The sequence below is a fragment of the Quercus lobata genome, chromosome 4 (assembly GCF_001633185.2).
Source record: "Quercus lobata isolate SW786 chromosome 4, ValleyOak3.0 Primary Assembly, whole genome shotgun sequence".
NCBI classification, from domain to species: domain Eukaryota; kingdom Viridiplantae; phylum Streptophyta; class Magnoliopsida; order Fagales; family Fagaceae; genus Quercus; species Quercus lobata.
Genome location: NC_044907.1, coordinates 5,062,252 through 5,086,423, shown reverse-complemented (window position 1 = coordinate 5,086,423; position 24,172 = coordinate 5,062,252). Strand labels below are relative to the sequence as shown.

General features: G+C 31.5%; 1 pseudogene; it reads right to left on the bottom strand.

Moving 5' to 3' along the window:
- Positions 1 to 11,233: 11,233 nt before the first annotated feature.
- On the bottom strand, positions 11,234 to 17,046 carry LOC115984143 (annotated as a pseudogene).
- Between the last annotated feature and the right edge of the window lie 7,126 nt (positions 17,047 to 24,172).

The following is a 24,172-nucleotide window of genomic DNA, read 5'->3' as shown; positions in this document are numbered from 1 at the left end:
GGTGGCTATGGCTGGTAGTAGTTTGTCTCCTACCAAGTTTTTTTTTTTTTTTTGGCTAAACGTCTCCTACCAAGTTATATAACATTGGTTGTGGATCCGAGTAGGTCCTGTCAAGTTGTGCCCTCGAATTCAAATTGAGAAGGATTTAATTCTTTAGTAAATGATGCTTGTTTGCCTTCCTAAAATGCCTTCTATTTTTTTTTTTTTTTTTTTTTTTTAAGTAATGATATATGCAGTTATACACAATCATTTTTCACCATTATTGACATAATAAATTGTAATTGTAGTGACGTTATTGTCATAATATAAGTCAACTATTAACTCACCATACATAAATATTAAGAAAAACAGTGTATCACCTTGAGGTTGTGAAGGCATGTGTATTTTAATCTTTTTGAAAACACACATTCCATACCCTAATTAAATAAAGACTCACACATTTCAACACCAGCATTCACAGTCAAACGTGAAACAAACCATCAAATCAGTGTCAGACTCTCAGTATTATACCAAAGAAAGGAGTGTACGTTAAGTATATATAAGGTGAGTGAGCTGCCTTCTAAATTACTAACGAATATAAGGGACAAAGCTGCCTTCTAAATTAAGACGTTAGCTTTTCTAGCTTACATGATCATTAAATATTGAGGCTTCCTCTGTTAGCTTAAAGATTTGTTGCTTCTCAAAAAAGAAAAGCTTAAAGATTTGTTTCCCATTCATATCCACATTTAATGTTGGGTGAAAAGCACCAAGTCGATCCAGCCCACATGTATTGTCAAAGCTCATTTATGAGCTTGCTTCCAAAAGTCTTCCAAAAGTCTTCAAGTCAACCATGCTTTTTAATGAGATTTGACTCAAGCGTGTAACACGTTAAGGGTCCATTTGATTGAAAGAGTGAAAAAGTGAGAAAATGAAAAATTGTGGGAGGATGAAAAATATTTAATTTTCCTTCGTGTGTTTGGTTGGAGGGATAGAAAAGTAGGAGGATGAAAAATTCTTTTGTTTGGTTGAAAAGAAAAGTGGGATGATAGAAAAAGTAGTTTATATAAATTGACTATTATACCCTTGTTACATAATAGGTAAGAAATAGATTTATTTATACTCATTAAATAATATAAAATTTACCAACTATTATATTTTTCAATAAGAAGTGTTACGTCCACAACATTTTTCACAATATTTTCACAACAAAATTTATGTGAAAAGTTGTTACTAGTTATAATTTAAACCCACTACTGAAATTATTCTTTTACTCACAAATATTAACTAATAACAATGTGTTACTTAAAATTTATTGTAAAAATATTGTAGTAACATTTCTCAATTAGGATTTTTTATTTTTTATATTATTTCTCTTTTCAATCTTTTCATTTCATCCATACGTTTTTGTTTTTGTTTTTGTTTTTTTTTGTTTTTTCTACGCTGTCTCCTCCACCACACACGTTGTTATCTCTATCCCCACCCCTTCTTTTTCTTTTTCTCCACACTCATTCCAGCAAATCATCCAGCACTCTCATTCTCTGTTTCTTTTCTCCAGCTCGCTCTCTCTGGTTTTTTTTTTCCTCCATACACATTTGTCATATCTCTTTATCTCCCCCTTCTTTTCTTTCTTTTTCTCCCTCATTCAAGAAGTGCTTTCTCTCTTTTTTTTCTCTAGCTCGGTCTCTTTTTTGTCATATCTCTTTTTTTTGTGTAATTCCACGGTAAGAGTAGATTTCTCTCCACAGTTTTCCTCCCGATTTGGGAGGAAAAAAATTGGTGGGCCCGGAAGGAAAATTTTCTCCCGGGTTTTCCATCCTCTCTTTTTTCCTTCGTTTCCCAAACAGTGGAAAATACTATTTTCCACGCAATTTTCCACCCATTGTTTTCCATCCTCCCTATAATCCCTCCGACCAAACATAGTGTAAAGGAAGAAAGAAAATTAGGTGAAGCAAAAAGCAAGGGTGATTCGGCCTTGAGTGGAGAGCTGTAACAGAGAGTCATTTTTGGCTATTGTGTGTGAGTTCCAGAGTGAGCAAGACATATAGAAAGAGAGCTTCAGCTTGAGAGGTGCCGTCCGAACAAAGAGATAGAGAGAAACACAGTGAGAGTGTGAGAGAGTGAAAAAGAAAAATGAGACTTTTTTTTTTTTGGTTCAAGTTACACACAAGGAAGATAAATTGGTAGAGTTTTCATAGAGTTTTTGAGTGCTACAATCATGGAGAGTTAGAGTATTCAGAGAAAGATTTTGCTACTGGCTTTGTGATGAGATTGTATTTACTCCTTGAGATTTATTTGTTGTATATCTAATTTATTGTGAACTCAAGTTTAGCATAAACTTGATAGTTGTAATCTCTATTTCATAGTGGATATTTTTTGGAGCTGCTCCGTGGTTTTTCCCTCTATACTGGAGGGTTTTTCACGTAAAATTTGGTGTACTTGTGTGGTTGTGTTTATGTGGTGCTTGCTGAAATTTTTGTTTCCATAATATTACTATTGCTTGGTAGATAGATATTTTAATTCACACATAGACATTGAGGGGATTAGGATTTTTCCCCAACATCTAACTATACAACGAAACATCACTGATTTAAAGTCAGCTTCTTCATTAATTATTAAGTAATTAAATCAGTCTCAGATTCAGTATCATGGTGGCTATGGCTGGTAGTAGTTTGTCTCCTACCAAGTTTTATAACATTGGTTGTGGATCCGAGTCGGTCCTGTCAAGTTATGCCCTCGAATTCAAATTGAGAAGGATTTAATTCTTTAGTAAATGATGCTTGTTTGCCTTTCTAAAATGGTTTTTTTTTTTAATTTTTTTTTAATTAATGATATATACCGTTACACACAATCATTTTTCACCATTATTGACATAATAAATTGTAATTGTAGCAACGTTATTGTCATAATATAAGTAAACTATTACCTCACCATACATAAATATTGTTGGAGCATTTTAATATTTTATAATTACAATTGATTTATAATACAACATAAATGTAAAGATGTGGGAATTTATATTAATATGGAAGATGAGAAATAAGTAAAAATATTTAATTCCACATTGAAAAGAAGAGAGATTATTTTATTCCTTTTAATTGTGGTGATTAATGAGCTAATATGTATTGATTCAGATATTGGGCTAGATACGTACACAAGGGGGAGGTGAAGGGAGGAGGTGTCCATTTTCATTCTTCAGAAAGCATTCTTATACACTAAAAGATAGAGAGGTTCTAGTCAAAGAAGGGTGTTTCTTCTGGTGGAACTTTGGGCATGAACACTTTGTATAGATGTTGTTCTAGCTATACGACATTTGTTGGGCTGTTGTATCTTAGGGAGACAAGTCAGAGAAGGTCTGCACCGGTTACAAAGTTTAGCCAACCAAGAGCTTGAATCTCCTATGAGAGAGCGAGTGCCGTGCCTCATTCTAAATTGTGTTATGTATTTCTTTCTTTTCAAATTAATAATATACAAAAGTATTATTCAGTTTCTTTTGGTGTTACTTCCATTATTATTGTAATTGAACCAACAATTTGAAGGAGATTCAACACATGGAGCCTACACAAGAGAAACCAAATGAAACTGTTGGAGATCTCAACAAGCACTTTCGCTTCAAGGGAGCTCACTTCAAGAGGTGATAAGGAAAGGTCCTCTTCTATTTGAGTCTTCTCAAAGTCGTCTACATTCACACTAACAAGAATCCTTCAAAGGTTTCTACCAATGAGATGAGTGAGGAAGAATTTCGTCTCCATCAGGAGAAAATAGATAAGTATACAAAAGATGAATAAAATTGTCACTCTTATCTTTTGAATTGTCTTGCCAAGAAAATTTCTATGATTATTATGATACAACTTATAATTCTGCCAAGAAAATTTGGAAAGCTTTACAAAGCAAATATGATATTGAGGAGGCTGGTGCAAAGAAGTATGCTACTAGTAGATTTTTCCGTTACCAAATGGTGGATGGAAAATTAGTGGTGGATCAAGCATAAGACTTCCAGATGATTGTGGCAGAATTATGATCCAAAGGCATAAAAATAGGAGATAATTTGGTGGTAGTTGGCATAGTTGATAAACTACCACAATCTTGGAGGGAGTTCCAAAAGACTTTGCGGCACAAACAAAAGGAGACATCCTTGGAGACTTTGATCACATGCATCTGTGTGGAGGAGGAAGCTAGAGGACAAGATGCACTCATTACACAAGAGAGTAGTGGTAATTCCACCACAAAGGTAAACCTTATTTTAGCCAATAATAATATGTCCAAAAATCATTTTCCAAGAAATGGTCAATTGAAGCCTAAAAAGAGAATTTTTCAAAAATAATAATATACCTCAAGGAAGAGGAAACCCAAATAAAAAAAACAATAATAACTAAGGACCCCCTTCACAAGATCAATTTAATAGATCTTGTTTTGTTTGTGGCAAGAGTGGGCATATTGCTCGATTTTGCAAATTTCGGAAACGTGAATCTATTCTGTAGGCTAATGTAACCGAAAAGCTTTTAGTGGCTATGATTACAGACATCAATATGGCGCAATATGTTGAAGGGTGGTGGGCAAATTTCGGTGCTAATAGGCATGTCTGTTATGACAAAGATTGGTTCAAGTTGTACACTCCCTTTGAAGAAGAAAAAACAATCATGCTTGGTGACTCTAGCAAAACCAAGGTTCTTGAGAGTGGTGAGGTTGATTTGAAAATCACTTCTGGACATGTGCTAACATTGAAAGATGTGCTTTACACTCCGTCCATGAGAAATAATTTGATGTCAAGTTTTTTACTTAAAAAGGCTGGCTTCAACAGACTATAGAATCTGATAATTATGTAATCAATAAAAATGGATTATTTGTGGACAAGGGTTATGCTTGTGATTGAATGTTTAAATTGAATGCTGAGAATAATAAAGCATCTACCAATTCAGTTTACATGCTTTCTTCTATTAATTTTTGGCATGCTTGTTTGTGTCATATAAATAGTAGATATGTGGGAATCATGAATAGTTTAGGATTAATTCCAAGACTGTAAAAAGATTTTGAAAAATGTGAAACTTGTAGTCAAGCTAAGATTACAAAAAGGCCTTATAAAGGTGTTGTACGAAATACCGAATTGTTTGAGTTAATTCACTCTAATTTATGTGAATTTGAGGGAATTTTAACTTGTGGAGGAAATAGATATATTATCACTTTTATTGATGATTTTTCAAAAGATACAACTGTCTATTTGTTAAAAAATAAAAGTGATACTTTTGAAAAATTTCAAGATTTTTTAAAAGAAGTTGAAAATCAATTCAGTAGAAAAATAAAAATAATAAGAAGTGATAGAGGCCGTGAGTGTGAATCAAGTGCATTCAACTCATTTGCTCAGTCTTGGGGAATTATCCATAAAACTATTGCACCATATTCATCTGCTTCTAATGGTGTGGCTGAAAGAAAAAATAAAACTCTAATTGAGTTAACAAATGACATGTTAATTGAATTTGGTGCACCTTTACATTTTTGGGGTGAAGCTATTTTAATTGCATGTCATGTTTTCAATAGGGTGCCACTTAAAAAGTCACATACCACACCTTTTGAGATGTGCAACGGACATAAGCCAAATTTAGGATATTTGAGAGTATGGGGTTGTCTTACTTATGTAAGGCTTACTGACCATAAAATACCTAAATTAGGTATAAGAGCAACTACCTGTACTTTTCTTGGTTATACGATTAATACTACAACCTATAGATTTTTGAATCTTGAAAACAAAATAATTTTTGAATTTGGTGAAGCAATTTTTCATGAAGAAAAATTTCCTTTTAAATTGAAAAATAGTGGGGGTGAAGAAAATATTTTGTCACAACCTAGTTCTTCTGCTTCTCATTTACAAAATCAAGAAAATTTTGAAATGGAACCTAGGAGTAAAAGAGCTAGAGTTGAAAAGGATTTTGGTCCTGATTATTATGTTTTTAACATTTGAGGAAAATCTCCAAATGGAAAGAGGTTGTAAATGATGAGATGAAATCTCTAATTTCTAATAAAACTTGGAAATTAGTAGATCTTCCACCAGGTTGTAAGATCATAGGATGTAAATGGGTCCTTAGAAAAAAGTTAAAACTGGATGGGTCAATAGATAAGTTTAAAGTTAGACTTGTTACAAAAGGGTTTAAACAAAAGGTTGATCTTGATTTCTTTGATGCATTTTCTTTGGTTGCAAGAATTACATTTATTAGACTGTTAATTGCTATTGCTACAATTTTTGGTTTGAAAATTTATCAAATGGATGTAAAAATTGCTTTTCTAAATGGGGACTTAGAGGAAGAGATTTATATGGACCAACCCGAAGGCTTTGTAGAGATTGGATAAGAAAGCAAGGTATACAAGCTAACTAAATCACTATATGGCTTAAAACGGACACCTAAACAGTGGCATGAAAAGTTTGATTCCTGCATGATTGAGAATGCTTATAAATCAAATGAATTTGATAAATGTATTTATTCTAAATCATGGAATAATTTACATGTTATTATTAGACTCTATGTGGATGATATGTTGATTTTTGGCTCAAATATGCATGTTATAAATGAGACAAAAAATATACTTAAAAGCCATTTTGATATGAAAGATCTTGGTGAGGCCAATTTTATTTTAGGCATGAAAATTACAAAAAACATGTGATGGAATATTCCTTGATCAATCACATTATGTGGAGAAAATATAATTTTCATGATCACAAAAGTGTAGCTACTCCTTTTGATTTTAATTTTTATTTATTTCCTGTGAATAATAATAATGAGATTTTTAATCAAAAGGTCTACGCTAGCATCATTGGTAGTTTACGTTATGCTACAGATTGTACTAGACTTGACATTTCATATGTAGTAGGAGTGCTTAGCAGATTTACTAGCAAGCCTAGTAGAGATCGTTGGCTAGCTATTGAATGAGTCATGATATATTTTATTGGTACCAAAAGTTATGGCTTATTTTATAAAAAATACGTTGCTGTGATTGAAAATTTTAGTGATGCCGATTGGAATACTTTGTCAGGTGATTCTCTCTTTACCACTAGTTATATTTTTACCTTAGGTAGTGGTGCTATTTGTTGGAAATCTAAAAAGCAAATAATAATTGCTAATTCAACAATGGAAGCTGAATTAATAGCATTAGATTCAGCTAGTGAAGAGGTAAATTGGCTTAGAAATTTGTTATATGAAATTCCATTTTGGGAAAAGCCAATTCCACCTATATTAATTTATTGTGATAGCACTACCGCAATTGGTAGAGTTAAAAACCATTATTACAACGGTAAATCCAAACCTATAAGAAGAAAACACAATACCATGCGATCTTATTTGAGTAGTGGCATTATAACAGTGGATTATATTAAGTCTAATGATAATCTTGCAAATCCATTTACAATATATCAAGGGGCATGAGACTAAAGTCCATATATTCACGAGCCATGTATGAGGATACCTAACCCAAGGACCAGAGATCCTGAGAATTGGGTTCAATGGGAAAAAGAAACCATACGATGGTCGTAAGAAATGCACTATTTACTTCTTTAACTATTTATTTTGCAAATAATTTTTTAATTATTCATCTCTATGATATAAGTGCATTTAGCCTGTAATGTGGAGATGTTGAGTAAAAAACTCTTAATGAAATTTTTAGCTTGTTTGAGTGGGGTGTTAGAATTATAAGAGCACATTTGACAAAATTTCACTTATGTGAGTGTGGGGGTGGAGCTGCTCCCTATGAGATTTGGACTTAATCTCAAATACACTAATGAAACTGGAATTAACACACGGTCGTAAAGTGCTAGCCATAAAAACTCATGTCAACACATGGGTTGTTATGTGTAAGCAGTGATGCTTAATTTCCCTTAAAGCAGTCCTAGTTCAAGTCAGGGACCATTACGACTCTGGAGTTGAGATCGTTGTTTTACTAAGTGAAAGTTCAATGCAGAGCACACCTTCATGATGCATAATGACCTATCTTTACTTGGTAATCTCTCTTTAACTAAAAAATTTAATAATAAAATGAGTGGGGGATTGTTGGAGCATTTTAATATTTTATAATTAAAATTGATTTATAATACATCATAAATGTAAAGATATGGAAGTTAATATGGAAGATGAGGAGTTAGTGAAAATGTTTAATCCCACATTAAAAAGGAGAAAAATTATTTTATTCTTTTTAATTGTGGTTATTAATGGGCTAATATGTATTGATTTAGATATTGGGCTAAATACGTGCCCAAGGGAGAGGTGAAGGGAGGAGGTGTCAAAAATGGACATGAATTAGCATCTTGGATCCTCCTACTTGACAGCCCATTTAGAATAATTACCATATTCGTTGGTGAGTAAATGACTCGAATTAATATTCCATCTTTATTATGGAAAATGATGAGCCATTAACCTGCTTAATGGACTATCCGTTTAGGTCTTTTCATTCTTTAGAAACTCCTTATCTCATCCATTAATTGTGTAACTCCAGCCCATCAGATTAATATCCAACAATTAATCTTATAACACCCACTACATCAGAATAATGAATCTAATTAATCAAATTAATTTGGTTAATAATTTCGTGAGGCCTATTGAGCCTATAAATAGACTCATGTTACAACATATTAGTACACCAAAAAATCCAGCAAATGCAAGCATTCTTATACACTAAAAAATAGAGAGGATTTAAGTTAATAGGATAAGTTGAATTTTTTTTTGAACTTAGAAAATTAAATTCAATTCAATAACCTTGTATTGTTAAAAATTAAATATATTTTATACTACAAAATAAACTATTTATATTATTAATAAATATAAATTATTAAATTAATATTTTATGTAGTATTTGTAAACTTACACAACCTAATCTCAAGTCTATACAATATTGGCTTTCTGTGGAAATATTATGTTTTGTACACTACATGTGAGAAAGCAAGCAACAACCACACTTGTTTGGTAATGACCAACTTGGGAGATGAAAAGCAACCTCATGGTTGTAATGGTCATGATCTACATGGTTGATATGTTTTATGAAGTGATACTAGCTAGATCCCAAACATTGTGGGGATGCTAGATCCTAGCCCTAATATCTTGAAATCTTGCAAAAGGTTACAAACTTATCTAAAAGCCTAACCAATATTATTATGTGATCAAAGTTGATGATGTCAAAAATCGTCAGTATGTTATTCGTCGAACATAGCCAATGCCTTCTTCAAATGTCTGCAAGATAAAAAAGAGATTTTGGTGGAGAAGACACTAGCGGGGTGTTTTTTTTAAACCCTCCGATGATAAAGTCAGAATTAGCCCATATACTTTGTATATAGATAGTGTTATGTAGTAGTTTTTGACCTATCTTAGCAAGCGAGATGGATTGTCCCTTTTATAGGTGATTTGGATAGCTGTGGTGCACATAAATGTCTTTGTGTATATAATTGCAGGTAATTATTTCCCCATGTTTAATGGTTTCTGTCTTAATAGGAGTTTAAGGTCAATGAATAACGTTCGACATTAACTAGGCTTTATTGCTTTCGTAACGTATCAGATGATTGGGCTCATCATCTTTAATGATCAGTGGTTACATAACCTGTTGAAGGTTCTTTTGTTACATCAGTATTAATGCTCATTTACTGTTGTTTTGATGATACATTTTCTATTTCATCAAAAGTCATGAGAAAAACGTGATGAAAAATCTAGAAGCATTAATTTGATGAGTATGCAGAGGTGATCGGTGTGAAGGAAGCAGAAGCTGTGAGCGTGAACTTTTTTTTTTTTTTTTTTTGAAGTGATTCTATTTCTTTAAGTGATGGGCCTGACGTGGCAAACATCTATTGGCTAGCATAAAACTAGTGTTTTACGCCAAGCTTGACCTAATTTTTTCTCTTGTTTGCATATTCACATGCGTGAGAATTTTCTAATAATAGATCTAAACTAAAGCATTTCATTGAAGGACAATGGGTAGTCTCCTCTTTAGTCTTTATTTCAATCTATTCAAATTCTTTGAATAAATTGAAAGAGTAAGGTAGCATAAGAAGTCAACAGGGCCAAAGGAAGAGTTAGAGAGTAGCCAATAGTACTACCTTGGGATTGTAATTTAAGTCGAATCTCAGCAAAATATAGTACTAACTTTCAGATCTAATTGAATTTTTCTAACTCTTGCATTGAAGTCAACATTTTCACTATTTTTTTAACTCTTACATATTCACATTTTCACTTTTGTTTTTGTTACCCAATAATGTTATATTTATTCAGCTAAAATTGTCTTGAATATGAGAATGTAAAATTAGAAATGTCATATATTATAGAACATGTTAACCGGGACACTTAACAAAAGTGTATTGATTATACCGTAGCAGGGTGTGAGGAAAGTAGTATCTTGTCCTCTGCATGTAATGAAATACGAAACTGTAACCATATAATATATTTTGTATGAACATGTCGAAGCTTGCTTGACATTGTTTTTCGTTTTCTTTGTGGCCAGTGTGAACTGTTTGAGGTCTGATTTTGCTAGACTCAAGTTTGTATTTTTCGAGAGTTTGTAAGGGGTCGGGGGTCCTAGTTTAGGTTGCATTTAGATAGCTTATTTTTTTCCAACTTATTTTACTGTTCAGTTTATTTTTGCTACTATTTATAAGTCTTACTACACTTTTTTATACTATTTATAAGTCCCACTATACTATTTTAGCTAACTTTTATCTTTATCTACAGTACTTTCAGTAAAAAGTTTTCACTTTCAGTAAAATAAACGAATCCCAAACAGACCCTTAGCTAGCTTATTTTTTGCCAACTTATTTTATTATTCAACTTATTTTTGTTATTATTCATGGATCCTACTACACTTTTTGGTACTATTCATAGGTCCCATTGTACTATTTCAATTAACATTTACTTTTATTTATATTACTTTCAACAAAAAGTTTTCAGTTTCAGTAAAATAAGTGAATCCCAAATATGAGAGGTATACACATCAAAAAAACTATATAATTAAAAAAATAAAAAATAAAAAAACCTCATTTCATTGTCTTATACAAAGAATAAGACAATTAAACAATACTTATGTAATACTATAAATTGGACATACTTTTATAAGAACATTTTATTAAACATGGCGTGTCGAGGCACTACACGTTATGTACAGATTGTAATATATATGCAGTTATTGAGAGCAGAAATACATATATAATTCTACATATTTATTTAATAATTTTCAAATGCAAGTGGTATGGGAGGATGAGCGTGATATAAGTGGTAATTCTTTTTTGTTGTTGATAATATTACATAGAAGAAGCAAATGGATTGTAGTGAACAACCGGAAGACATTTAAATGGTTGAGCCATAGGCATAGATATGCCTGGTCCAACTTGCATATTAACCTTATTGTCGCCTTTCTTACCATCAACTTTCCAATCAAAACATTGAACCATTGCTGCAACGGTAGTGTGTACTAAACTGAGTGCTAACTTTGAACCTGGGACTGCTCGCCTTCCAGCACCAAAAGGAATATATTCCATACCATCTTTTTGTTTAGAGGAATCAAGGAACCTCTCTGGCCGAAAATCATTTGGACAATCCCATATTTTTGCATCTCTCATTATTGCATACACATTGATTGCCACCATAGTTTTATTAGGAATATAAAAGTTTTTGATTTTACAAGCTTCGCGGCATTCTCTTATTATAACAGGCACCGGTGGGTGTAGTCTTAATGCTTCCTTCACAACTGCTTGTAAATAAGGGAGAATTGGGACATCTGATTCCCCCACAAGTCTAGTACTACCGACCGCATCTTTTATCTCTTCTCTGACCTTACTGAAAACATCAGGATGATTGATGAGTTCAGCTATTGTCCATTGCATGGCCTCTGATGAGGTATTTGTGCCCGCAGCGAATAGATCCTGAGGAAAGGGCAACATTTGAGTTGACGAAATGGACATAGACACACTATATATATATATTTGTAAATAGTCTTTGATATGGGTGAAGAAAGTTGTGGAGAATATTGCTTCATAATTATTTAACTAATATTTACTACACAAGCTGGCTTTAAAAAAAAAAAAAAAATTAAATCACAACTGAAGTTCTCCACTTGATTTGTTTTTTAAATAGATAATTAATTAGTTTGACGTAAGGAAACCTTGAAATTTATTTTTGTTAATAACCGTTATATACAGTTCATTTGCCGTGAATGTGATCTAGTTTAGGTTGACAAGGAAAAGGTGTAGAACAAAGTTTGACTTTACCCTATATCTTTTTATTTAATGTAAATTTGTTAAATACACCATTAGATTGTATTTAATTTTCTTATTATGATACCTTCCCTGATTGCAAAATTTGATGAAGATTAAATATTAATAGTTATGTCATCAATTAAATATTTAAATTTAAAATTTTTGTAGTATTAAATTATGCATAAAAAATAAATTTATATGTCAAATAGTAAATAATATAAAATTTGAACAATATTTGATATGCATGTTAAGAATATAATAAACATAAAATTCAATTGTTAGAATTTCCAAATATATAGCTATGCTAATCTTTTGGTGGGAGTCTGTAGTCATTACAGACAAACTAGTTTGTAAGTAAACTTTGTCCAAAGGAATATAACTATATGTGTTTCTAATATATGGATTTTTTTATCTAGCTAATAAAGTAATGAGCTTTTTTTTTTTTTTTTTTTTTTTTTTTTTTTTTTTTTTGAGAATCGATAAAGTAATGAGCTAATAATGTATATATAGCAATATAGGTTTTTAAATAAACGGAAGACTTTGTATTTATATTCTTTAGATAAATAATTCATGAATGTGAACACTCATTATTCTCAAAAAAGAAAGAAAACAACAAAAGAAGAAAAGATAAGCGAACACTCATTAGGATAGGGGAAGCCAAAATAATGGTGCTGTTGGTCTATTATAGTTGATGCATGTCAGATTAAGAAGGTGGAAAAAGGAGGAGGGGATGTTTTCAAAAAAAGTTTGGAATTAGTCTATAATATATATATAGGCAGATTAGTTAATTTGTTGAAAAAACCTCCCGTGGAAGATAGTAATAAACAAAAGAGTGTCACATGAAAAGAGTAACATTTTTTTTTTGTTGATAAATATAATAGGATATAGTGTTATTGACAAGTCACATTTTTTTTGAAAATAGATACCATAGGGTTTAAATTAAATACCATTCCACTCAATGATAATTGTATTTTTATTATCAAATGATACTAATTGGTTTCACTTCAGTGTAAACAAGATTTGAACTCAGCTACATGATAGTTGCCATTTATCATAAGGCCAAGACTCAAGACTGAAGAGTAAACTAATTGGATTATTTTTTGTTTAAGCGAGAGTTGAACTAACTAGAATTTGTAGCAAGAGTCACATTGAGCTCTAACTTAAATGACACTTTCTATTTTCATAATAAATAGATGAAGGGTGATGTTTTGATTGTAAAATAGTAAAAACTATTAATGGTCGTGTGTAACTTTTTGATTAAAAAAATGTATATCAAATTAGCTATCATTGATTTAAGATAAAAATCTCTATCATTTATAAATTTCCCCTCCCCCTTGTCATTTTTTAACGTAACAACTTTTAACTCCTTAAAAATGCAAGTTAATTAGTTTTACTTTGCTACTATGTACCTATAAACCGGAATGTATAGAGGAGTAATGTTAAATTCAGGACCTAAAAGGCTCATAGCCTTTTCTTTACTTTTTTTTTCATGACAAAATGCGAAAGCACTCTATACTTTTCTGTTAAAATCAAACTAGCTCCATAATCTTTGATATAGAAATGTGATGTAACGACTAATTTGATCATTTCAAATCAATAAGTCATTTTTATTTCGACATAAAGTTCATGGGATGTTTTTTCGTAATTTATCTTTCCTAATCCCAAAATTCTTTGAAATTTCTAGGAACATTTGAAGGAACTAAATTCAGTTTGTTTAACATGCATATGCCAATCAAGAATGACGAACAAAATTGGCCTCTACCCTTTTCGGGCAAAATAAATAGCATTCTACCCCCTTTTCCAAACTAATTAGAGAAATGTCATTCTTTTAAAACTCGATTTTCTCAAAATCGAGTTAAAAATAAAAAAAAATAAAATAAAATTAAATTCTAGAGCCCTATAGTGGCGTTTTAAGGAGCCTATAGTGACGTTTTAATAACCTATAGTGGCGTTTTGTAACTCAAGTTCCATCAACTCGAGTTCTATGCAAGTTTTTTACCTATAACTTGATTTCATAGAGCTTGAGTTAAAAAATGCCACTATAGGTTCTTAAAAATATCACTATAGGTTCTTAAAAACGTCACCATAGGACTTAACTCGATTTTAAGAAAGTCGAGTTTCAAAAGAGGGATATTTCTCTAATTAGTTTGGGAAATGTGGTAGAATACTATTTATTTTTCCCGAAAAGGGCAGAAGCCAATTTTGTCCCAAGAATGACTAAATAATCAATCTTTTATATGTCAATCAATGACAAAGGAAAAGGAAAGCAATGCACCGTTAATTTTTTATACCTATTTGAACCTCTAAGCATAATTTAAGAAATTTTCTTTTGGGTTGACCATTGTATGAGAAAATCAACTTTGATGTGCTTGATTTTGTATACCCATTTGAGACTCTAAGCATTATTTAAGAATTTTTCTTTTGGTTTGACTGTTGTATGAGGAAATCAACTTTGATGTGCTTGATTGTGACCGGTGGAGAACAAAGTGGCGGATATATGTGACATTAGCGATGCATAGTAAGGGAGTTAATACCATACCGGAGGCCATTTAGGTTTAGTTAGGAAAATAAAATATTTCGGTATTAGTCAATACCAATATATCGTTTTAGAATTACCACTGATTTGATATATATATAAATTAATAAATATAAATATTTATATGTTCAATAGTAAAAAAATATATATACTTTCTTAAAAATATTTAAAATTATAAATCTATGTCTCATTTAATATGTTAACCCCTAATTGAAATGTTAGTTAATTAAAATAATATGCAATTTACTTAATTGATGATGATGTAGATTTGATAGATAGCACTGGCAGATCACATGCATGTATATATAAAAAAAAAATTAATAAGTTTCCCACTGTCTTTTTGAAACCTGATTTCTAAAGAACAGAAAAAGAAAAAGTAGTTCTTTGGAAGTTGTTACTTTGAAATGTTAGTACTTAGTTCACGTGGGTGGGTGTCAAGGCACACCACCATAAGAAAACAAATGTACTTTGCTTTTTATAAAAACAAAAGAAAGTCTCAAGATTGAATTTAAAAGAAGAAAAGAACAATAGTAAAAGAGAGACTAGCTACGTAACATGTGCTTTGTGCATGCGATGAGATTATTTTTGGGTTTAGTGGTCCTATTTTATAGTAAAAAAAAAAAAATGTGTGATTATTTTTTATATATAATTTATATTATGAAAATCCAATTTATAAGTAAATAAAGTAATTTGAAAATCAATAAGAGAGTAACCCTATTTTTAGGCTATATTTTAATGGAAATTAGAGTTGTATTTTTCTCGGATTGTTCTTTAGCTTTGTCTTTACTTAAACCTAGGGGTGTAAGAGCATTTTTGAAAAAAAAAAAAAAAAGAATCCCAGAGAAGTAAGCTTTTTAAATAATAGTTTAAATAAACAAAAAGAGTCAGAGAGAAGAACTATAAGAGGAGGAAGAAGAAGAGCAAACAAAGATGATGGCAAAATGGACTAGTGCTAGAAAACTAGTGGCGACGAGGATATGTGAGTTATTTGTTATTTTCTTTTTCGTTTATATATATATATTTCCTTTTTTTGAATTTTAGTTACCAGTCTATTTTCATTTTCCGGCCGAAATCCGGTATATAACCCGGTACGGCCGAAATGAGTCCGGTACAATCGGTATTTGAACCGGCACGAAACACTAGTGTTTCTGTACTGGTGTATGTGTTGGAACTGTAAATACCAGCTATATCGACCAATACAGTACGAAATCGACTTTCTTAATACATAACCACTCATAATCAATCACATTAGAGTTGAAAAAAAAATTGTAACACAAAAGTTGCGGTCCTAAAAGAACTCTTATTGTATGAAAAAGCCAAGTGAGAAATTAGGGAGAGGGATAATGAGGTTTTAAAATAAAAACACATGCTAAATGACATTGGAATAAAGAAGCACACACAAAAACAGCCGTGACTTACTAGCAAGAAAGCTTTGAGATGTGTTCTGTTAATCTTGAATTCAGCTTTGTCATCTTGATAGACCTTCAGTAGTATATCCATTAAATCCTCATCATCTCTCTTGAGCTCCCCACTATTTTCATGCTGCTTTAACACCTTTTCTAAAATCTCATCATACCTCAAGGACACATCTATAACCTTCCTTCCATGCATATAGCCAAAAAGCCAAAATCCTCAATGGCCCCAACACATCCCCAAAGGATACCTTCGCACCAACCTCAATGGACTCCTTCACCAACTGCCTAATCCTCTCAGCTTCACCATCTTCGTCTGAACACCTCATGCTCATTATCACCCTGCATGTAGAATTGTTTGTAAGCTTCATCAGCTCAGCACCCATGTCAAGGACCTGCTTTTTCTTGGCACTCTGTAATACCTTATGCAAAAACAAGGTAATTTCTTCATGTCGGACAGCATGAGACTTTTCAACCTGCCGTGTAGAGAGCAGTTCATTCATGCAAAGTTTTTTGATGAACCGCCAATAATCACCATAGGGAGCTATGAAAAATCCATAGTTTCCATATGGTAATTTATCACTGAAAGCAAAACTTGGTCGACCTGCAAAAGCAAGGTCATGGGTTTTAAATATTTCGGTGGCCATGGAAGCTGTTGAAACTGCAAGACACTTGGAAGCGCCAAGGCGAAGATAGAGGAGAGGGCCATATTTGGTGGAGAGGTTTTGAAGGGATATGTATAAGAATGGACCGAGAAGGTGGAGATGACCAATGATTGGGAGGGCTGGAGGGCTTGGAGGGAGATTTAGACGGGTGCTTGTCTTACAAGATTTCTTGAACAATGACTTGAGTAGGATTGTTGAGGGGAAACAAAGGAGGAAGCACAAGAAGTAGTATTGGTAATCAGTCATGGTGGCCTGGACTAATCTATCTCTATGACCAAGTTTTAACAAGTAAAACTGAACTCTCAACCATTGAACATAACTTTGCACGTTATAACCTCAGAGAAATAATTAATCCATGGATTTGTTGAGACATTATCTATATATATATATATATATATATATAAAACCGAAACTTTTGAAACTTCCACAATTTTTCACATCATCGCCATTTAAAAAAAAATTAAAAAACTATTTTTATTTCCCAATCCACGTCATCATTTTTTTTAAAATCATCAGCATTATTAAAAAAAAAAAAAAAAAAACTAAAAAAACCTATTTCTATTTCCACGACAAAACCAAACCCGATACCCAAATTTTTGTTCTCCTTCCCCAAACCCTAAACCTCTTCTTACACACCGCCTCTTTGTTCTCTATTTCTCTCCCTCATCTCTCTTCTCTACCCTTTCAACCTCTGATTTGTTTTTCAATGAAACCCGTTAAAACCCTAAACATCAGAGTACTAATTAGCCCAATTATGTTCTTTGCTTTTCTATTTTTTTTGTTGAATCACTGCTATTATCTAAATTAATTCTTTGCTACTTGCATATTTCATTGACAGGTCAATCACGTTTGGTGTTTTTCATAAGGGCCAATCACATGCATGTGACGGTTTTGTTTTCAGGATGAAGCAGAGGGTAAAAGTGAATGTTGCCCCAAAATCTCCCGGTTCAATTTCTCAAGAACTCCTTGGTAAGATCACCTTGAATCCTCAATCTTCCTTATCTTCTTCCTTTTTTGTTGCTGTTGTCCTAATCTATTTGCTTATAATTAATTTGTGGTTTTTGTTTCCATAGTTTTTGAACATTCTTGAATTAGGACAAAATCAAGATGACTTTGAAGCTGAAGGATTGATTTGGGGTTTTTATTAGTTTTGGGATTTTGAGGTTCCTAATTAGGGTTTGCTGCAATTATAGATTTCAATTGCTAATATGTTTCCTCTTTGTTCTTTTTTGTTTTTCCCAGGGGAACACCATAGAAGATCAAATTCTACCTATGCTTTGTCTCTTTGTGTTTTGAGGTTTTAATTTAATTTAGGATTTCCTCCCTAACCTGTTCTAAATTGTGGTTTTTGGGTCCAGTTTAGCACTTTGGTTTACTAATTTGTGTTTTTTTAATTCAAAACTTCTGAATAAGGTTTTAAATATATTTTGGGTTCTATTTGTTGTTATCCATATAATTGTAGACAAGCTATGAGTCTTCCATGTTTGAAAGACTTAATCTTCATCAAAATATATGAACACTAACAAAAATATTTTTAATTTTGCATTTCGTAGGATTTAGTTTTCTGTATTTTGGTTGGTTGGTTTTGATTTAATTTATTGGGTATCAAACCTGTGAAGAATTTTGGAGAGCAAGCTTGATCAGCTTTGTGGAGGCTCTTTGTGTTCTAAACCTGCTTGTATGTTAGTAAGAGCAAAGTAGATGGTGAGGTCTTGGGTTCAAGATCCAGCCAATGTATGTGTATCTTACTTATAAAAAAAATGTAGGTTAGCTCAGTCTTTAGGCTTATCATAGCAATTTCTGTTGTAATTTTGTACAATATCAGCTCTGTTCCATTTCAATTCCTTTTATACATTGTATAGTTTCTTCTTATAGTGTTATAGTTTTTTCAATGATATGATTGTGATTTAAAATGGTATGGAGAGCTGCAAAGATATGTTTGATCTAAATTCCAAAAGGAGCAGCCAGGAGCAGCTATGCTAATTGTTACTCCCTATAAGATGCATTTAGATTTTATTTATTCTGCCACTTCCCTTATTGTTATATCACTGAATTATCCTCTAGACTTATTATATTTGTAAATGCTCTTGATGAATTTTTTTCATATTAGGGAAGTTATTAATTATCTCTAATTTGTTTTAATTGGAACTCTTACAATACAAATATGTAAGTACATATATGTAATTGCAGGTACAGAGCTACAGCCATGCTTAGCATGCCATCAACCTCATTGAAATTTATGTTGCATAAAGGATATAAGAAAGTTGTGTTGTTTTCACCTTGCAATGGCAAAGACAAGATTTAGCAAAATAAGTACAGCATCCAAAGTTTTATTCAGCAAAAATACAATCAGGATGAGATTTTGATTGGTTTCTCATGTCAGGTAATTCTCCCAATTCTTTTCAAATTTGTTTTCCTAAATTATATCCGTTTGTCTCTCTATTTGTTTGTAAACTCCACCATTGAATCTTTGTACATCCCTATTTTTTCCTCTCTTTTTTCCATATGGATTTTTCTTTTATTTCGTTTGGTTCCCTATTGCTTGATTATTTTTCATGTTTTTTTTTTTTGTTTGATGGGTTTCCTTTGGTTTTGGAGGATTGCAAGGAACACAACCTAGAAGGTTTTAATTCTTCTACTATTCCGTTTTGTTCCTTTTTCTACTATTAAAAAAAAACAGAACAAAGTTCTCCATTGTTCTATGGTTCATCATTTTAAGTTGTACTATGTTTTTTTTTTTTTAATTTAATTTTTTTAATGAAAAAGTTGTACTATGTTGATAAAACAAAGTTTAGAAATTTAGTACTTTTATTGTTAATTGCTTCTTCGCTGAGATGTAATTGTTCTCAACTCTATAGGATTCTCTTCTTTTTTCTTTTTTCTTTTTTCTTTTTTGGTTATGGTTTTTTTCCCTAGCCTGTGTTTATATTAAACATGTTGATGAAAGGGTGATTATTTACATTTAAAGCTTTTTTTTTTTTTTAATGAGAATCACAAAGACATCTAAAACTGAAAAAGAAAGTTTAAACTCCTAGAGTTTAATATATAGATTGCTTAAGTTGAACTTTATGCCCTAAGACTTTGGGGTTACACATCAATTTTTTCATCTTTGTTGAAAATCTGAGTTGGATCATATTTTGTTCTTGAACCTATTACTGTTTTAGAATCCAAATTTTGGATTGGAATCATGCTTTTCTATATTACTTGCAATTAATTTTTTAACTCAAATTTGTAGTTGGATTGTCATATCTTTTGCCTCACAGAATGTTAAATGTTGCAGGTGGTTTCTTTTACCCAAATTTGTGTTGTGGACTTTTATTATTGCCCATAATCCATCCTATGATCCTTGCTTGACACTTGAGGTTAGAAGAAAAGGAGAGAGCCCCCCTTTTTAATTTTTTTTTTTTTTATTCCGTACCTATTTTCAACCAGACAAGACTTGGTTTTTCGGCATTAATTGTAAGGCCATGAAAGTTCTTAAATTGAAGGATTTACATTGGCAACTGCTTATTCTTAACTTAAATTTGTTAAGATTCTCATCCATTTTTTAGTCAATTTGTATTCTCCTTATATTTTCCCCCATTTTGCTCTTGCTTTAACATTCTGTACTATTATGGGTTAAAAAAAATTATAATATGCTTTGAGCCATAATATATGCTTTGAGCCAAATTATAAAAATTATCCCGTGCATCGCACGGGTTAGCGACTAGTTTAATTAATTAGCGTGCACCTTTCAAAAGTGTTTTATAATTGATAGACAGGGTTATTTAACTTCCACTTGTAGAAACTTAATCGCAGCAAAGCTAAGTAATGACGTTTAATCAATTTCTTTCTGCATTGAAGTCAACATCTTCATTCCTGCAGCATCAAGTTTTAAAGGTAAGAATGAAAGTTTAAAAATTTATAAAGATAAAAGTTAACATAAACAGAACTTAAATTTACTTAAATTTACAATAAACCCATTTTTACACATGATAAACACATATATTTTTATATTAATTGTTTTAAGTATAATGAATTTTTAATGCTAGTTTTCTAAGATTTATATAAAAAACAATTGATTAGAAGATTTAGACTTTTGAATATACAAGTATTTAACTAGTTTTAAGGCTAAGTTATTGATAAGATTAATTATACAAGCACTTGGTTAAATTACACAATCAAACATATTATGCACAGTGGAAAGTAAAAAACACAATGATATTTATGATGATGATGATCTAGGAAACCTTATGAAACAATTTGTTCCCCAGGAAAAACTTGGGAGGACCAATTCCAAGAAGAATAATCCACTATCAGATAGAGATTTACAGTCATAATATCAATTAATAGCTGAAGCTTCATTTGCAACTTGATTCCACCAATACTAAGAGTGTAAGTGTGAACTTCGGTTGAAGATTGAAAGAGTACAAGGTACAAAATCTTTCAGATTTCAAAAGAGTAGCTCTCCAAGTCTTGGAAAACATGCATTAGGGTTTTTATTATATATTTAGTGAAGTAGGATTGAAACCCTATATATTTGATGGGATGATGGGCTGCAAAATAATTCAATAGATGCGAACTTCGATCTAAACTACTAAAAAAAATATTCCTTAAAGCAGCAACTTCTTTGTTCTTGTACTCTGATTTGCAGTATCTTGAGCATTGTTTAATCATACCTATAGGCACTGTGATATATACCTATACAAGTTTGTATTCAAGTTTGCCAATTAACCTATACACATATACACATGTAGAATTGGGTATCAATCATGGTGGCTATGGCTGGTAGTAGTTTGTCTCCTGCCAAGTTAAATAACATCGTTTGTGGACCCGAGTAGGTCCTGTCATGTTGTGCCCTCGAATTCAAATTGAGATGCATATAATTTTTTAGTAAATGATGCTTGTTTGCCTTTCTAAAATGGGGGTTTTTATTATTATTTAAAAGAAATTATATATACAGTTATACACAATCAATTTCACGATTGTTGACATAATAAATAGTAATTGTAGCAACATTATTTTCATAATATAAGTCAACTATTAAGTTACTATACATAAATATTAAGAAAAACACTCACGATCACCTTGAGGTTGTGAACACAAGCTAGTCAAAGCACTACTGGCATGTGTATTTTAATCTGTTTGAAAACACATTCCACACCATAATTAAATAAAGTCTCACTATACTTTTCAACACTAGCAACATGACCTTATAATTTTGCTGCATTCACAATCAAATGTGAAACACACCTTCAAGTCAGTCTCAGACTCTCAGTATTATACGAAAGAAAGGAGTGTACTTTATGTATATATAAGGTGAGTGAGTTGCCTTTTAAATCACTAATGAAGATAAGCGACAAGTAGATCATTAGAGGAGATTATGGGACTTTTCTAGCTTACATGATCCTAATTTACGTTCCACATGACCATTAAATATTGAGGCTTACTCTGTTAGCTTAAAGTCAGCATCTACATTATTAACCAATTAAATTTCATGTGTTTTCTGCGCCCTCCCCTCCTCTTCCTCTGGACAAACACTCATTAATAAAAAATAAAATATTATTATTTGGACAAAAAAAAACAGTTCACATATGCCAAAGCTCAAAATAATATTTAGCCCATGAGCATATAAACTCATATATTATCTCTCCAAGTGACTTATAAAGAAGAGCTGAAGTAGAAGCTACCGCAACCCCCCCAAAAAAAAAAACCTTGACTAGAGCACTGAAACTGGAATGCCTTTATAGAGGAGGCTTCCCGAGGAATCAAATCGAAAAGTCTTTCCTTTTTTATGTGCAACTCAAAGATTTTGACCACTTTAATACTATATTTAAGTGGACACATTATGAGTCATTTTCTTTAATACTATATTTAAGTGGACACATTCTGAGTCATTTTCTTATTCGCTCCATACTATATTTCCAACATTTTGTAACAATGGATCTAAACTAAAACATTTCATTTTGTTCCATCTTTTCCATTTTCTTCTAAGTGGGATGGTCTGCTCTCCCAGGGTCTTTAATAATGTTATATTTATTCAGCCAAAATTGTCTTGAATATGAGAATGTACGCAAAATTAGAAATGTTAAATTTTAAAGAACATGTTCACCGGAATACTTAACGAAAGTGTTCTGATTATACCGTAGTTGTGTGTGAGGAAATTAAGTAGTATGTTTTCCTCTGCATGTAATGAAATACGAAACTGTAACCATATATATATATATATATATATATATATATATTTGTGCACCTTTCAAAGAAAATTTTATAATTTCTCAACCAAAAAAAAAAAAAAACTTTTTAAAAGACATTGTGGATCTGAATGTTTTAATTTCATAGTTAAATTGCTTTCTTAGTTGGTGCTCAATCTTGTTTAAGTAATGAAATGAGTATTTGATGTCGCGGAAGCCGGAAGAAAGCACACACGATACTTTCTTAATGGAACAGAAACTAAACTGTTAGTTTCTTATTGTACACGAGAGATTCCTTAAATCTACAAAGTGATAAACTAGAATCTACCAGAAAAAGAATTTAACCAAATGTGTAAATTTTCATTGAAAATAATCTATGAAAAACGTTTACAGACTTAAAAACTTATTTAAGGGCTCCATAAAAATTGACAGACAAGAAAATATATTTTAAAATAAGTTCTAATTAATACCTAACCATAAAAGGAACCAAATTTGACCTAAAAAGTATTAAAAGCACCTAAAAATAAGGAAATAAATACCCTAAACCTAAAATAACGAAAATTACATAAAAATACCAAAAATAATAAATTACAATAATTAAATAGTAAATTTTGTCCTACATTAGTAATGTTATGAACGGCAAAAAAAAAACTACAACAATTTCACAACAATTTAATTTAGAAATGTTTTGGAGATTGTGGTGAACCAATGTATGATTTGGCTTACTAATTTAGGAATGTGTTGGAAATGTTATAATTTTTCGTTGTCTCTGACATTACTCTAATAAAATACTAAACAGTAAGTTACAAGGGATGCACATGTGATGCTCACTTGAAATTATATCATTTTCACACTTATTTTTATGAGATCATGTCCACCTTTAAGGGGAGTTATATATATATATACATATATATATATATATATATTTATTTATTTATTTATATTTATTATTTATTTTATTTTTACCATGCACATGTAATCCTCGATGGAAATTATTCAATGTTTGTCCACCTTTCAAGAGAGAATTTTATAAGGCATTGTGGATCTGAATCTAATTGATGGTTGTTTTCTTTGTTCCTCATTTCTTAGTAGCTCATAAATAATGATATTTTGCTGATCTTTGAATTTGACTTTCACAGAACAGTCAACAACGACATTATTGTATACAGTACTATTGATCATATCTTATCATTTGTATG